The sequence below is a fragment of the Ambystoma mexicanum genome, chromosome 7q (assembly GCF_040938575.1).
Source record: "Ambystoma mexicanum isolate Mex_15411 chromosome 7q, UKY_AmexF1_1, whole genome shotgun sequence".
In the NCBI taxonomy this organism is placed as follows: Eukaryota; Metazoa; Chordata; class Amphibia; order Caudata; family Ambystomatidae; genus Ambystoma; species Ambystoma mexicanum.
Window position 1 is genome coordinate 44,892,491 of NC_090941.1, and position 16,265 is coordinate 44,908,755.

Genomic DNA, 16,265 nt, shown 5'->3' on the forward strand with positions numbered 1-16,265 from the left:
CTCCACTGTTCCCCCCACCCCCCTCTCATGCCCGTGTCTCCTTCCTTTTCCCCCCCACCCCCGCTGATGCCCAGTTGGGTTCTCTTTATACACCCCGCCTTCTCTTTCCATGGTGGCCATCTTGGTAAAAGATTTTCCTTCCTGCGGCGTCCCGGTTTGGGAAGAAAAATCTTTTTTTTACCACCCGGGGATCCCACTTTGAGGACCTAAGATGCCAGTGGTCTTCATCTATTGAAAAGGATGTTATGGTGACGTTGCACTAATAAAAACCTATGAACTTCAGTAAAAAAAAAATGTTACAGGGACGTTATGGTTAAGTTGCACTAATAAAAACCTATGAAATTCAATGAAAAAACTTCGTTAAAGGGACGTTATGGTTAAGTTGCGCTACTAAAAACCTATGAAATTCAGTGAAAAAACGTTGTTAAAGGGACGTTATGGTTCCAAGTAAAACCGAAAAAACCCTTGAAATTTGCCAGTTATGGTAGGTGAAGCAACCATAACTCGCACCACCGCCGTGCACTGCTAAGACTAACACCCACGACATCAAAGATGACATCACAAATGTCATTGATGACATCACATGTCTGGCTCACTCTTTTTTCTTTTGCTGACATATCTAGGCCACATGGTTTTCTTCAGTAACAATCAGAAACTAAAAATTGTATTTTATTTGTAGACGTATCCTTCAAGTAGGTTCTTACAGTCATTTCCTTAGAGTCCAGTCAATTCATATGAAACAAATACATAGGGGAAGACACAAGCTTGAAAGACAGCAATCCTTTTTGTGCATAAAGATAATCAATAGACATGTCAGCACTTTCTGATAGTTCTGTTATTTTTTTATGGCTGTACTTTCCTTTGTATGGTCATATTTGTATACATTGTACTCGCACTACTTTCTTTAGGGTCAAATCACATCAAGTGATACATATATATAGGGTAAATAGCAGCTTTGAAACAGAGCAATCATTTATTTGCATGAAAATAATCAGTTAGGTTATGAATTGTTTCTGCTACTACTTGTGCGTGCTTTTTGCTAACTTCACTTTCCCTGTATATACCCATATTGGTATGTGTTGTCTCTTTGTGTTTTGTCTATAGTAATGCAATTATGTAATACATGGGTTTTATTACCTACTTATTACATATTTCACAGTACACAAAAATCCATTAAGAAAACAATTATCATTTCATTATTCAACATATTAACATTACGAATATTATACCTTCATCTTGTACGCTGCACACAATGCTATGTTTCTGCACGAATAGTTTAGTATACTAGATAGAACCCCATAATAGAATGCGATTTATATCAATGCATTGTTCAATGCACTAATTAGGTCACGATATTTATTGCAATGATCCTTGGCACTTTTTTCTCAACATTATAATAAGAATCCCTTGTACACATATTTCATGAAAAGCAAATACACATGTGATGTCATCAATGACATTTGTGATGTCATCTTTGATGTCTTGGGTGGTAGTCTTAGCAGTGCACAGTGGTGGCGAGAGTTATGGTTGCTTAGCTTACCATAACTGGCGAATTTCAAGGGTTTTTCGGTTTTACTTGGAACCATAACGTCCATTTAACAAAGTTTTTTCACTGAATTTCATAGGTTTTTAGTAGCGCAAGTTAACCATAACGTCCCTTTAACAAAGTTTTTTCACTGAATTTCATAGGTTTTTAGCAGCGCAACATAACCATAACGTCCCTTTAACAAAGTTTTTTCATTTAATATATATATATATATATATATATATATATATATATATATATATATAGTAGCCAACCATTTTTCATCAGGTTTGCTTTTTCCAGAGTGACATGTTGAAAGCAACTGTCTCCCGTAGTCAGTTTCAACCTTCCTGATCAGCACTCTTACATAATGCATCATATTTAGTTATTTATTTTTGCATTTTGTATGGCGCAGTTATCACAATGAATCACTGGGGTGCTTTGCAAGGTGACAAGCATAAGTCCAGAGGCCTGAGAGAATTGCCAGGTTTTCAAGTTCTGTTGAAAGTGGTAGAGGGTGGTGATGTCCTTCAGATGTTGAGGGAGAGTGCTCCAGAGAATTGAAACTCACACTGTGACTCTTCTGCCATCCAGTTTACTTGATTTGTAGAGGGGAGGGTCAAGCAAGTTTTTACTTCATGAAACTTGGGTCTTCCATGTTTGTTCGAGGAGTTACAGTTGAGTTACAGTTGATCAGGGTCGGCTATATAGGGCCCTGGTGGGGGATATTTGACATTTTTCTTGCTACCGAATTCTTGAGGATTTGTAGCTTCTTTATTGAAGTGGAGTTGACTGCTTCTATGATGGAGTTGCAATAGTCCAGTTTCAGGGCAATGGCAGCTTGAATACTTTGACAAAGTCCCCTGTCTAACTCTTTGCACAGCCAACAGGGCCAGTCTGGTAACCGCCCAGAGGAGTTTAGTGGGTGTCCCCTTGTCATCCTCACTTAGTCCTCTCCTTAAGGCAGGGGATCATCACATGGTCAACTACCAAGACCATGGTCCTTTGAATGACTCAGGCACAAACCCTGTGCAGGAAGAGGTATCAACACCCCTATCATCGCAGCCTTACACCAACCAGTACCTGATTCACCAGAACAACCACCAGTGTGCTGGCCCTTTAGAACTCTTTATGAGGCAGTTCTATGAATCCAGCAGCAAACATTCAGATAGATGTCTCCAGGTCATGACGTAACAAGAATCTTGCCACTTTGAGAGATACATCCAGAGGCATTAAGAACCTGAGACTAGTTACAATTGCAAATATACCATATCCCACGGGTAAAATACAGTGATTCACGCAAACTAAATGTGAGCGGTGGTATTATAGTACTGCCCCTTGAAGCAACCATGTAACAATGATATCTACCTGAAGCTGTTCACCAACCTGCACAAAGACATCGAAGGCCACCACTGTATCCCTAAACGAGCGTCATAACAGACTCACGTAGGCTAAACAACCAAAGCGAACCACTATGACTGCGTGGATCAGTGAGCTGTGTAGCTTGGAAACTCACATTCGGATATCCAACAAGACCCGCTCTGCGAGCACTGAACAGCAAAGGGAGAGATTACTCACTCTGGCGGTCAAAATAAGCATTTCTCTGCGGGTACCAAAGTCAACAAAGGCCCCCACTGGACCCCAACAGGAGCCCAGACCAGACTTGCACAGGCCCAACAACCAAAGTGAACTGCTATATGTGAGTTGCACCGTGAGAGCATAGCTTGGAAACTCAAGCTGAGATATGCAATACGACCCACTCTGCGAGCGTTGAGCAGCAAAGGGAGCGAGTGTTCACTCTGGTGGTTCATATATGCATTTCTCTGCAGATCCCAAAGCATTCAGTTCACAGGTAACATTTGGATGCACTCTCGCTACATAACAGCATGTCCTGAAGGATATACGCAGGGCAGAGTTAGCAGGTGGGGACGCCAGTTGAATGGTTGTAGAATGATTGTGGGCCCAGGTGACCATGTTAAGTTCCACAAGTCTCTCACCAAACTGGCAACCCCGCTGGAGAACCCTTAAAACCAAGCCAGGCAGAGGGGTTACAGGGCTACATAAGCCCAACATTTCATATTTTCAGCTGAGTCCATATTACATTTGTTTACCAGTACAAAATGTACATGGCTGCACCTTTGTGGTGTACCTTTTGCAGTTAATGCCGCCCATTCATTTTCTAGATGTATGGTGATAATTGGTGCAGGTGTTTTTGTCATGCTCATGTTTTTGTTTTGTTGTATTGTTTGCCTTGATGTGGCTTGGTTATGGTTTAGTTTTGCCTTTTTTCCCCACTAACTGTGTTGTTGCACATTAGGTGTTTGTGCTCAGGTGTGCATTCTTTTCTTGCTAAATGATAGTTGTCACGTGGAACTGTGGTATGATCCTACTAATGAGATAGTCATTTCCTGGGCCCCAGTCCATTTTGTGTTGGTGATTTGTATCTTTCCTCTATTTGTTTGCTCACTGTGATAATCCTCTACATCTGGAAATTAGGACACATTTCTGCTGTCAGCTCTATTTAAGGATTTCAAGATCAGCTTTAAGCCCGTTATTACCTTTCAGAAAATGCACCCTATATGTACTGAACCTTTTCTTTCATATAGGCAATACAGGCACGTTTGTATCTAAAGGGTCGCAGCAGAAGGGCATTCTTGAGTTGATTTGGATCTGGCATTCTCCCCCATGGGCCTACTCAGGCCTCACCCTTTCTGTGCAGGTGCCTGTAAATGAGCCAGTTAAAGATTTCCCCTCGACATGATGTGTTCCCAGGGAGAGCCGCAATTGACACATGCGCACAATTCTTCTATTTGCACTAAATGCAATGGCACAGGTTCAAATCTGGTTTGCAAGTGCGCCATTGGTTCTATAACAATTTAAGTCTGCAGTTGTCACTTGCAAAGTATGATAGGATTAGACAACGATTTTACTCTAATGTGCTGTCAACCGCTCACACATGTATAACGTTTCCATCAATTTTGTATTTGAATCTTATGCTTCTTCAAAGAAATCCTTTCGACGTTACCACCATAAAGGTTGAACAACAATCGAAACTACAACAAAGCACAAATGCAACCATAGCTGTAACAAGAATGAAAATCAAATGAGACATAAAAAACACATTAGGGAAAAACAGGACCTATTTTTTTTTGTATTGTTCATTTGTAATGCGCCTATACACGTGTGTCACCTAAGTAGGCAGACGTCGTTTAGATTTTGTAGCTAAGGCTGGCATGATCATGCTGCTATTGTGGGACTGGCAGGGGATGCTGGAAATCCTCATACTTACCACAAGGGTCCCGGGGAAGCAGAACTAGAAACATGAACTTTACCATTAAACTCCCAGTACCACCAGGCCACACTGCAGCAAACCCGCACTAAGAAAGTGGGATGGGCGTAGCCCCCTTTGAAAGACTTCCCCTTGCACATGCATGTCCCAGAAGTGAAGATAGAACAGGATGGCCTACGGAAATTTGGACAATCTGGACAGGAGAAAGGAAATGTAAGTCAGAGACAGGAAACAGGAGTTGTGGGTTGTAAGAGTGAGGTCAGAGGAGGAGAAGGAGGAAGGCTAGAAACCTGCAGGAGGAATGAAGAATGAGGAAGCAGTGGAGCTTGGAGGTTCTTATTTGAAAAGTTGAGGGTTTAGTGAGTTCAAGGGCACTGCAGACCAATTACTACAGTCCCATTCCTGCTCAAGATCCTGGACTGCGCAGTTTACCTGCAGATTCAGGATTACCTTGAACTAAACAATCCTCTGGGCTTAAGACAATCAGGGTTCCGCCCTAAACACGGTACAGAATCAGCCCTGATTGACCTGAAAACTCAGATGGAGACACTAAAGGACAAGGGGAAGTTAGCTCTTCTCCTTCTTCCTGACCTCTCTGCGGCTTTTGATTTGGTCAACCACCAAATACTCTGCCAACATCTCAAATCTGCAGCCCACTTCTCTGACTCTGCCAATGCCTGGATCCATTCATTCCTGAGCATCAGCTCTATGAGGGTCTTCTCACCTACGGCTTCAGCGGACCCCTCCCCCATTCATTGTGGCATTCCTCAAAGCTCGTGTGTATCCCCTACGTATAACGTATAACGTATTCACTAAGCCCCTCTTCGATGTGCTTGACTATCTGGGTGTCTCCTACACCAACTACGCGGATGACACCCAGATACTCATCCCTATCACGGGAGACTACACAGCTGACACCAAAGCCCTTAACGACGTCTACTTGGTCATTCAGGCCTGGATGGCACATCACAAACTTTGCCTTAACAATGATAAGACCGAGCTCCTACTTCTAGGATCAAACCATCGGCTTAACAAATTAGATCAAACCTACAAATCCTTCATTATCGACGGCAACGATAATAAAGTCTCCAAAGACACTAAGAGTCTAGGCGTCTATCTCGACTCCACGCTCTCCTTGAACAGACAAACAAATGCAGGTAGGTCGGCATCTGCCTATACTTGCAAACTTATCACCGCCTGTAGACCCTTCCTAAACTCTACCAACTGCATCACCCTCGCCAGAACACTCTTCATGGCCAAAATCGACTACTGCAGTGTTCTCTACCTAGGGACCAGTCAGTCCAACCTTAATAAATTGCAAACTGTACAAAATAATGCCTTAAGGGCAGCCTTAAACATCCCAAGACACTCCCATATTTCCTCCGTCAGATCGGACTTACGTTGGCTCCCGGTAAAACAAAGAATTGCCCTGAAAACACTAGCCTTGACTCACAAATGCCTGAACAACGACGCCCCACCTTACCTGTCCGCTCGCCTCACACTCCACACATCCTCTCAACCCATTAGATCAGCCCAAACTTACAGCCTCACATTGCCTAGATGCAAACTCCAAAAAGCTGGCAGGGTGAGATTCCTTGTCCTAGCCTCCAAACTTTGGAACACTCTGCCCACGCCTATCAGAACTGAACCATCGTTCCACTCCTTCAAGAACAATGCTAAAACATGGCTGTTCTCCCAAGATCCATGAGACCTTCACTCAGTCCAGTCTCCTTGTGTGTTATAGGACATGTATATACACCTCTCTCTGTACTTGTACTATATTCTGCTAATGGTACCCTTCTGTATATGTATATATGCTGTATATTTGTGTAAACTTACTGTGTAATTACTGTTTATTGTAACCTGTTGTTAAGAGTATGCGCCCGGATGCCCCTGGGCCTGGTTTCTGCGCTTTATAAATAAACAAACCAAACAAACCAAACCAAACTGCAGTGTGAGTGAGCATGTTTGTGTGGCAAGTGTATTGAAAGGCCAGTGTAGAGAGTGGGTGGGAAGAGTATGTCAACAAGGTGAAAGGAGGGTGGTGGAGTAGGAGTAATGGTTGGCAGAGGGAGTAGTACAGTGGAGGAAGGAGCAGTCGAGAAGGAAGCTTACACTGCTGGCATCTTAAAACACAGACAGAGATATTCCCCATCGAAAACATTGTAAAACGATATGCGAGGAGAGACCTATAGCTCCCAATTGAAGTTGCCTTGAATGCAATACACTATATGAATGGCCAAGCTACATGAATGCTTCTCTTGAGATGCCTGTGCATTGGGATCTGAGCATATGCATGGCCCCCCTTACCCTGGGAGTGGGCGAAAATTTAGCACAGCCATTTCATCCTCAAAGCCAAATCCTAAGAATGCTCAAATCAGTACATATGCTTCAATGTTACAAACATTTGAATGTTAGGGGGCGTGTTGAAAGAAATTAAATGAGAGGCAAGCCCAGTGTGCATTGAGTACTTAGTGATCCAACGATATAACCAATGTATTCCAGGCACATTTGTCATATCTAAATATCTTTGGTGATTCTTTGTGCTCCCAAAAAGCACTTTCTTATTTTTGCAAAGCAGGCTGGAACCCTCTCCGGTGCTGCTTGTCCCCTTCACCTTTCTCAAAGGAGTATTTTGAAAGAGTGCACTGGGACTGACCCAGACTGTCAATATTAGAAAGAAATCCTTCTGTCAAAAAGTTATTTACATGGTTAGTCTAGGTTTTGAACATTTCCATTGCTCAGCAATAGAAGTGTTTGATATTCTTACTATGTCTACAATCTACATCGGAAGTGATAGTTAGAAATACACGTTGTATAATGTGAAAAAGAGACAGTTTACAATGTTAGTACAACTACACAATTATTTATTGCTGATTTTGATAATAACAAATAGCACCCTTCCGCACCTTGAATATCTGTTTTTTTTCTGGTTATGAAGTTGTCATCAATGGAGGAAGTGGCTCCAGAAAATGTACATCTGCATACATGACTCCCGCCCCCATAAATAGAGACACAGACAGAGTGACATAGTGGGAGCAAGCCAGAGAGAAAGGGAGCTCAGAGACAGACAGATAGAGGAAAGAGTTGGCTAGATCAGGGTAGGATATGCTGGCTACAGCTAGCACTGTATTAGTCATAGTAGTCTTACTTACGCAGCAAACCTGTAATCTATTAAACCATGCATGAATGGGACGTTGTGTGTAACGCACACTTAAAAGAATAATTACTAGATGATACTGAAGGCGAGCGTCCCCAGATAGCACGACCCTCCCCGCAATGAGAGGCAAGAATGGACTCTCCCACGAATGGGAATAAGGCTAGGACCAAGCGCGGGTGAGCTTAAGGGAAGCTTCATCTAAGTCAAAATAGGGCATGCAAAGAACTCTGCAACCTCTGAGAGCGCTCTGTCTGACAATCACAAAGACAGGTGTTTATATTTACAAAAAGTGTCATAGGCACCTACACACTATAGGGGGCACATGTACATGGGGATTGGGTGGCGTCGACTAACTATATGTGCAGTTGTGATGCGTCGCTTCGTGGTTGGTGGACACCGCCGGGTGCCAACGTGGGGTGGGCAGGTCAGCTGGGCTCTTTCGGGAGGCGCTATCCGGTCAGGCGTGATCAGTGTCATTGATGGATGTCTTCCTTGGGTTTCTGCCCTAAGGGCCAGGCACACCCCATTCATTCAATGCTGCAATGTCAGTTGCCCTGTAAATCCTACAATAGGTTATTCCACAGGTTAATACAACACAGGAAGAATGCGCATTAGGTGGGGTGCTGTGGCGATACATCAGTACAGGGTTGCTGATATCCTGTTGACTAGGTATCATAGGCCATGGGGTCGGGTCTCAGGGCACGGGGTAAGCTGTCCGAGCTTTGGGTCTCGTTAGAAGTCATGACGGATGCTTTTACACAATGTTGGTGCAATATTAGGTGTCTTCTTTTACAAGCGTCTTTAATCTGGGGTGAAATGGTGGGTCGTGGGACCTATGAGGGGGCACCTCTGGCCTCTGGTTATGGCCGGATTTTGCTGCTGGGCTGTAAATAATTCAGGTGGCTGTTTGTGGCCATGTGAGCTGCGGGGGAATCATGAATGCTTGAAGCGGCTCCAGCCGAATTGGGGGAGGTGAGGCGGTGTAGCTCGGGCCTTTGCTTTCTCTGGCAGACTTCAATGGGAAGGGAGGGGAGGTGGCCTTGGGTATGCCCGCGATGATAGCCTTCTCGCAAGCTGCAAATCGTATTGGATTGCATTGACGATTAATGGATTTGTATAATGTAATAATGTATAATGTATAATGTAAACATGGCTAAGGGGTTACACATCTATAGTATTTACATCAGTACATATTCATTTCAGAATTCGTTAACTATATCTACAGCTCCATTAGTCACTATAGGGTAAGTATTTGCAATATCAGCAGTTTTATCATCACATTGTAAACACGATACGTGAGGTAGCATTAGGGTTGGTGGAGCATGCAGGAGCAACAGACCAATACGGTTGACAGCAGTAATACACATTAAACCTGTACATTTGCACTTGATGGCATTCTAGGGATCTCATTTAAGCAATTTACATGAGCTCACAATACTGTCGCGCTTGTGTTCCTTTGCACTCTAGCAGCATCAGGGTAGTCATGGCATAAGGACTTGGTATCACTCACTTTACATTACCCCTAGAGAAGCACATAGTAGGAGGCCAGGGGCCCTGAGTGTGTGCGCATACTGAGAGGGTTTGAGTGTCATGACCATGTGGTCACACAATGACACATTCTTTTGTTCGTACAGTGTTCGTAGATTTTTGACACAGAGGTCGTGCAGAAGGGATATCATTGTAATGCAATATATGTATATATGTATATGTGTATGAGCAGTTTCTTGGTGTGGGATTAAGGCTTTTGTTTCATCGAGGACGGTTTACAGTTATTTTCCAGGCCAGCCCAGCTGCCCGGGTCACGCTGAGGATTATGATGCAGTGCGGAAGGTGAAAGATACAGTGTTTCCTCTAACACTAGCTCATGTCCGACTGGTCGTGGGAACGGGCTTTCAGCGGATCTGCCAGGGAGCAGAGGCAACAGGGGAGACAATGACTCTCTGAAGGTGGGGGCCGTGCTGCAGCGCACATGGAGTCATGTCTTAAGATGGCGTTCTGGTTTTCAAAATGGTTCCCAGGGTCTAGCCAAATACAGTACGTTTGGTCCACGTGTCGGCCAGTGGTCCACCCACCACCTGGGTCCTGGTGGCAGGGGGGCCCCTGACGAGTCATGGACATCCCAAGGAGGGGACTGCAGGGGAGGGGGGGTCTCTTTGACCTGTCCTCCCATACATTTCACCCCTTTTGTTACTTAAGTAACGAATACCGTAACTCCCCCAACCGCTCACATTATTTTTCATCAGCCACAGCCTCATCCCACGCCGGGGTGCCCTTTATGGGCATCCAAGCCCTGCACACCCCCCTCAGGCTTTCCCCCCTTCTAGCATATTCGTCTGGGGTACTAGTTACATATATACAATCCCTAGTTCCCTCCAAGTCTACCCACACCTCCTCATACCATTCCAGTTCCCGGGGCTCTCTAATTGTTGTGTGCCATAATCTATCTACTATATCCCCATTGCGGTATACTGGCACTATCTGGTATTTAGGCCCCGGCTCTTCACCTGTTTGCACTCGAGCTTCCTGCATAGCTTGCACTGTTGTGCCTCGAGCATTGCCCATTGTCACCATCATCAATGTACCATTTGGTACTGCGCCTGCACAGCACCGAAGGCCCATCTGGCACACACAAAAAATTAGAAGTAAAAACACTAATGTTGGCATTAGTAGTTAAACAGTCATTCCCAGCCATGATGGGACGCAGGAGAAGAGGTTATCGAACCACGTGCTTGCTTCTGCCCCACCTTCCGTTTTCATTCTTTCTCCTAGGTTGTGCACTGCTGCGATCACGTGGGACAATGTACCATTATCTGTGTCTTCAGAAGGTGCAAAAGTGCAGCATGCACTTCCAATTTTTCGACAAACACCTCCGTCCATTGCTGTTAATAGGTCTAGGACATATCTATTTTGCATTGTCATTAGCCGCAGGGCTCTCACCACTACCTTGATCACGTTGAAACCTTCTTCAGTATCGTTTGCTAACTGGATCAGCTCCCAGCGGGTTATTTGGAGCCACTTACCATGTGCCCGTGCCTGGATGCTTGGAATGAGTGAGGCAAAGAAAGTCTCTGCAGAGCTAAACAATCGATATCTGTCTGGGATCTGTGCCAATAGCTCTGAAGATGACTTGGATATGTAGTTTGATGATCGTCTGTTTCGGGACAGCATTTCCTCCTTGTTGCCAGAGGACAAAACATACATCTGCGGTTCTTCTGTCAGTTGGGCCTTGTTTTCATGGGGGGGGCGTCTTGCCCTTTCCTGCCCCCACCGATGTGGCTCTCTAGTATCACCATTAGTGCTGAATGTAGTGTGGCCAATAAGCAACTGCCACTCCATGATTGTGGGAGATGCAAGTATGCCTGGCGGCCACACACCCAGTAGGTGTCCATGAGTGCTGCTGTCCCCTTCCTCATGTCTGGGATGGTCAGAGTCCTGTTGCAGTCTTTGTTTATTCCCATTGCGGTCTTTCCTTCCCCTTGGAAGCATAGTTCATATGTTATTTCTTTCTGCAGTTTGAACGGTTTTTCAATGGCAGTCACCCACGTTAACTTTGTTATGTGCTCTTTCCAGATGGGTGTACATGTTCTTTCGATCCACTGCATTTTTTCAGGTGACACTCCCGCAGCGCCTCCGCTTTGCATGTAACTTCTTTGTCTTTAAATCTGTTGTCTGTGAATAATGTCCCCTTTATTACAAAAAATGGTTCTTTCAGGCATATTACGCCTTCCACTTTCGGGTAGCATGTTTTCTCGTTCTGCAGCATGCTAAAAGATATTTTGTGTGCCTGAAAGGTGTTCTTAATTCTGCACAGCGTAAGATGAAGGAGACATTGGGCATTTTATCAGAGGCAATTCTTTTGGTAGCAACACCTTGGGTGTTCCTGAGGCATGGGGGATAAGAGAGCAGACATAGCAGCTTTCATTTGTTGTTTGTTTAGCAGTTGCGCTCATGTATGCATACCATTTATTATGATATGATATGGCATTTGTAACGTGCCTATACACAAGTGAGGGTGTCTTGGGTCTTCCATTTGATCTAAACCCAGACCATGATACTCGTCATACTTCCTACTCCCCACCTCCCTTTTCCTCCTATTATTTCTAAGATATCTCGCAGCTTCATGGGCGATGTGTGCTCTATACCCCCCTTTTCCCACATTCCCCTCTGTCCATTCATCATACAGCAATTCAAACTTTTCTGCTATCTTTTTGTTCTCTTCAGTTATTCTATGATGTAAGATACTGGCTGCTGTAGGGGTGATTACTTGTGTTATTGTAAAGCCACGATATGATAGAAGGGTTGTGGTCATTTAGACTGAGGGCATTGTAGTTAGAGACATTTGGCAGGGGACTTATGCTAGCATTCATTTCAGCACTGCTTTTCTTGGAATGGTTGGTTGTTTTGGGCGGTTTTGTGTTATACCCCCACACAAGCTGGTATCCGTTCCATACCAAAAAAATCACCTTCTCTTGCCTTTTCAGTTGTTATATTTTCATTTGTAATATTACTTCTGTTCCCCCCTCCCCCCTCATTCATCTCGACAGAGATGAATGCTATGAACCAATATGGGCTTATGCCAAACAGTATCACAAAAAATAATACGACACACACAGACAATCCACATTCATACGAATATCTACAATGTTCTACTATAGCATTTCTATATCTCGATATTCTATTGCTCTCCGTCGTGGGCTGCCCGTTCGTTGCCATGGTTGTTCCTATTCAAAACATAAAAGTGCATTAAGTATATACATGTAAACATTTACTTTTTGTACTGTAACCACCATACATTTATAGTGTGAAATAGATGGAGAGAGAGAGGGGATGGGTGCAGAGAGAACGAGAGAGAGAGAGAGAGAGAGAGAGAGAGAGAGAGAGAGAGAGAGAGAGAAACATATTCCCATTTATATTCGATCACTTTTTCCATTTTCCATTTCATCCATTAATGTTATTCATTTATTTATTTCTCGCACCTGTAAATAAATGTCTTTGTTAGCATATTAATATACCTGATACACTTCTTTTTAGGTGCACCTTTTTCATTCAATGTTTCATTTGTTATCATTTGCTGTTGTCTGTGCCTCCTCATCCACTTCCTCCTGTACATTATTGTAGGCCCTCCGTACGTCTGTTAAATGTATCCAGTACCTCAGCCCTTTAACTTTGACTGCTGTGTGAGTACAAAAAACTACCTCGTATGGGCCATGGAATCTTGGGGTACTCCATCTGCGCACAAAGCTTCTAACATAAATAAAATCCCCTGGTATTAGTTGTCCTTGGGGGCTCTGTTCCACAAATGACACAGTTTGGTTTCCCTCTTCTCTTGTAAATGGCGGTGACAGTTATCTTGAGATTGCACGCGCTGCTCTAGTCAATTTTTTCAGATAATCAGTAAACTCATCTCCCAATATTGTGGCGCTTCTATGTGCATCTGAGTGTCTACGCAGCAGAGAATGTGCTGTGTGCATTCTTCTCCCCGTCACAATCTCGTGAGGGGACAAGTGGTGGTCTTTACTTGGCTGGTTTCTCAACTCGAATAGTGTTAGGGGTAAGCAATACACCCAGTTCTTTTTTAGTGAGAAGCATAGTTTGGACAATCTTCCTTTTAATAGGCCGTTGATCTTCTCTACAACGCCATTGCTTTGAGGGTGATAAATCGAGCAAAGCTTGTGTTTGATCCCAAATAATGCAGTAACTTCCTTGAACAGTTCATTCACAAAATGAGTGCCATTGTCTGAGCGAATCATGTCGCAAATTCCCCAGCGCGGGAATACTTCTCTCACTAGGAGCTTTGCGGCGCACTTAGCATCAGGACGTGCACATGGACTAACCTCAACCCACCTCGAGAATGGGCATACAACTACTATCATGTAGCGTGTCCCATTACACCTTTCCCCCATGTCTGCATAATCAATATGTAGTTCCCGGAAGGGCCCTGTTGGTTTTGGAATTGTCCCTCTGAGTGTCCGTAATGTCATTCCAGAATTGTATATTTGACACGTTGTGCATTCCATTGCTAGTCTTGATATATGTTCCTGGAGTCCTGGCACAAACCAATCTTCCTGTATCTCTGCTGCTATGTGTTGTTTTGCATTGTGTGCTGGGAAGTGTAATTGCTGGAACGCTATCTCCATCAATTTAATGGGCATCACCACTTTACCTCTGTTGTTCTGGCACCATAGTAAATCTGTTGCCGATTGGCTGCAACCTCTTTTTTCCCACAACGCTTTTTCTTCATTACTTGCTCCTTCCTGTAACTCTAATATTTGTGATATAGGCATGGCATTGTACCCTTCTGGTAGTTCCTCACTCGCTTGTTGTTGCAATATGTACTCACCTGCAGTTTCCTTTTGGAAATATGACGCCTCCTTGGCGGCAGCGTCTGCTGCCGCGTTTCCCAAAGATACAGTGGGCCTCATTACACGGAAGGCGGTAATGGTTAACGGCCACCGTTAATGGTAACGGTGGCCGTTAACCATTACCGCCTTACTACGAGGTCCCTTAGTGGGTTGGTGCTTTAACGCCTGCTTTTTGCAGGCGTTAAAAACCAACCCGCTAAGGGACCTCGGAGCTAATTACGGCACCGCAAAATTGCGGTGCCGTAATTAGCGCCTTCCCCATTCCCATAGAGCCCTATGGGGCAGAAATGGGAATGGGGAAGGGCAATGGCGGAAGGGGGATTTACCGCCCCTCCAACCTTGGAATGGGGCGGTAAATCCCCTTTCCGCCAAGGCGGTGCCGGTATTTTACCGGCATGAGCCATGGCGCTAATAGCGCCATGGCTCACCGCCTTCCGTGTAATGAGGCCCAATATCTGTATTGGACGTATGTGCTTGGCACTTGACGATTGCCACCATTATAGGTTCTTTAAGAGCCTCAATTAATTCCTGTAGCAACTCGGCATGTTGTACTGGGGTCCCATCCGCCCTGCGAAACCCTCTCTGCCCCCAACGTGCCAGACCACTGTGTACCGTTGTAGTCATGTATGCTGAATCTGTGTATATTGTGGCTGTGCATCCCTTGGCTGCACGTAATGTTTCAATTAGGGCAACAAGTTCTGCTGCTTGTGCGGAGAAGTGTGATGGTAGGCGATATTGCACTAACACTTCGTACTCACCTTCCTCTAGTCTCACTACCGCCATCCCTACATGTTTCTCACCTGTATCCATGTCAATTGATGCTGATCCATCTACAAAGTACACTTCTCCTTCTGTTAGGGCATTTTCACTTACCACCGGGCCCTCACCCTCTTCTCCTGTGTATGTTGCACAATCGTGCTTTTGCATGTCTTCTACTGTACATGGCTCGGTGATGAATGTCGCTGGATTTACTGTTCTGCACCTCACTATGTGGATGTTAGCACTGGATAAAATTATCTCATAAGATGTTGCTCGCTGTGTTGTTAGTGTACTTTTAGATCTTCCCAGTATCGCGAAAAGGGAGTGTTCCACATATAATGTAACAGAGCATCCCATTACTATGGTGGCACTTTTCTTGATGGCGAATGCGGCTGCAGCGAGAGACTGTTCGCACGCAAAGTGTCCTTGCATAACTGCATCTAGTGTGCCACTGCAGTAAGCTAATGGCTTGTGTCCCATGGATGTCTTTTGTGTCAGAACAGCCGTCATTAGTGTTCCCTTGCAGTGAGAAAACAGGTAAAATTTGCACTCATAGTCCGGGCTGGCCAGAACTGGAGCGCTTGAAATTAGTTGTTTGAGTGACGCAAATGAGTCACTCATCTCTTTTGACCATTTTATTTCTTTATTCTCCCGCTGGGCCTCTTTGAGTGCTTGTAGTAAGGGTCTTGTGTATTCTGCATAGTCTAGTATCCATGCTCTGCAATAGTTGCACATTCCTAAAAACTTCTGCATTTCTTTTACCGTTTTTGGCTCTTTTACTTCTGTGATCGCTTATACTCTGTCAGGTATTATCTTTTTGCCATCCTTTGATATCAGCTGTCCCAGGTATAATACTTCTGGTTTGCAGTATTGTAGTTTCCCTCTGTCCACTTTGTACCCCTTGTGGGCTAGCAGTGTTAGGAGTGTAACTGAATCTTTCCTGCACTCTTCTTCATTATGTGCGCATATGAGCAAGTCATCTACGTACTGAATGATTGTACTCTCAGCTGTCAAATTTCCCAAATCTTCGTGGAGGATACGATTGAATATACTGGGGCTCTCACAGTAACCCTGTGCTAACCTGCAATGCTCATATCTTTTCCCCCCTAGTATAAATGCTGTCAAGTATCTGATCTCTTCTGCCAGGGGAATGGAGAAAAATGCATTTTT

The 16,265-nt window shown here is 44.3% G+C and overlaps 1 long non-coding RNA gene across 1 annotated transcript in view; it reads right to left on the reverse strand.

Annotated features, from left to right (window-relative positions):
- Nucleotides 1-7,720: 7,720 nt before the first annotated feature.
- The window catches only part of LOC138528048 (uncharacterized), a 205,444-nt gene continuing 196,899 nt past the window's right edge, over nucleotides 7,721-16,265 (reverse strand). Inside the window, exon 3 of the long non-coding RNA XR_011284102.1 lies at nucleotides 7,721-12,695. This is a non-coding gene — a long non-coding RNA (uncharacterized lncRNA). The remainder of the gene's footprint in view (nucleotides 12,696-16,265) is intronic.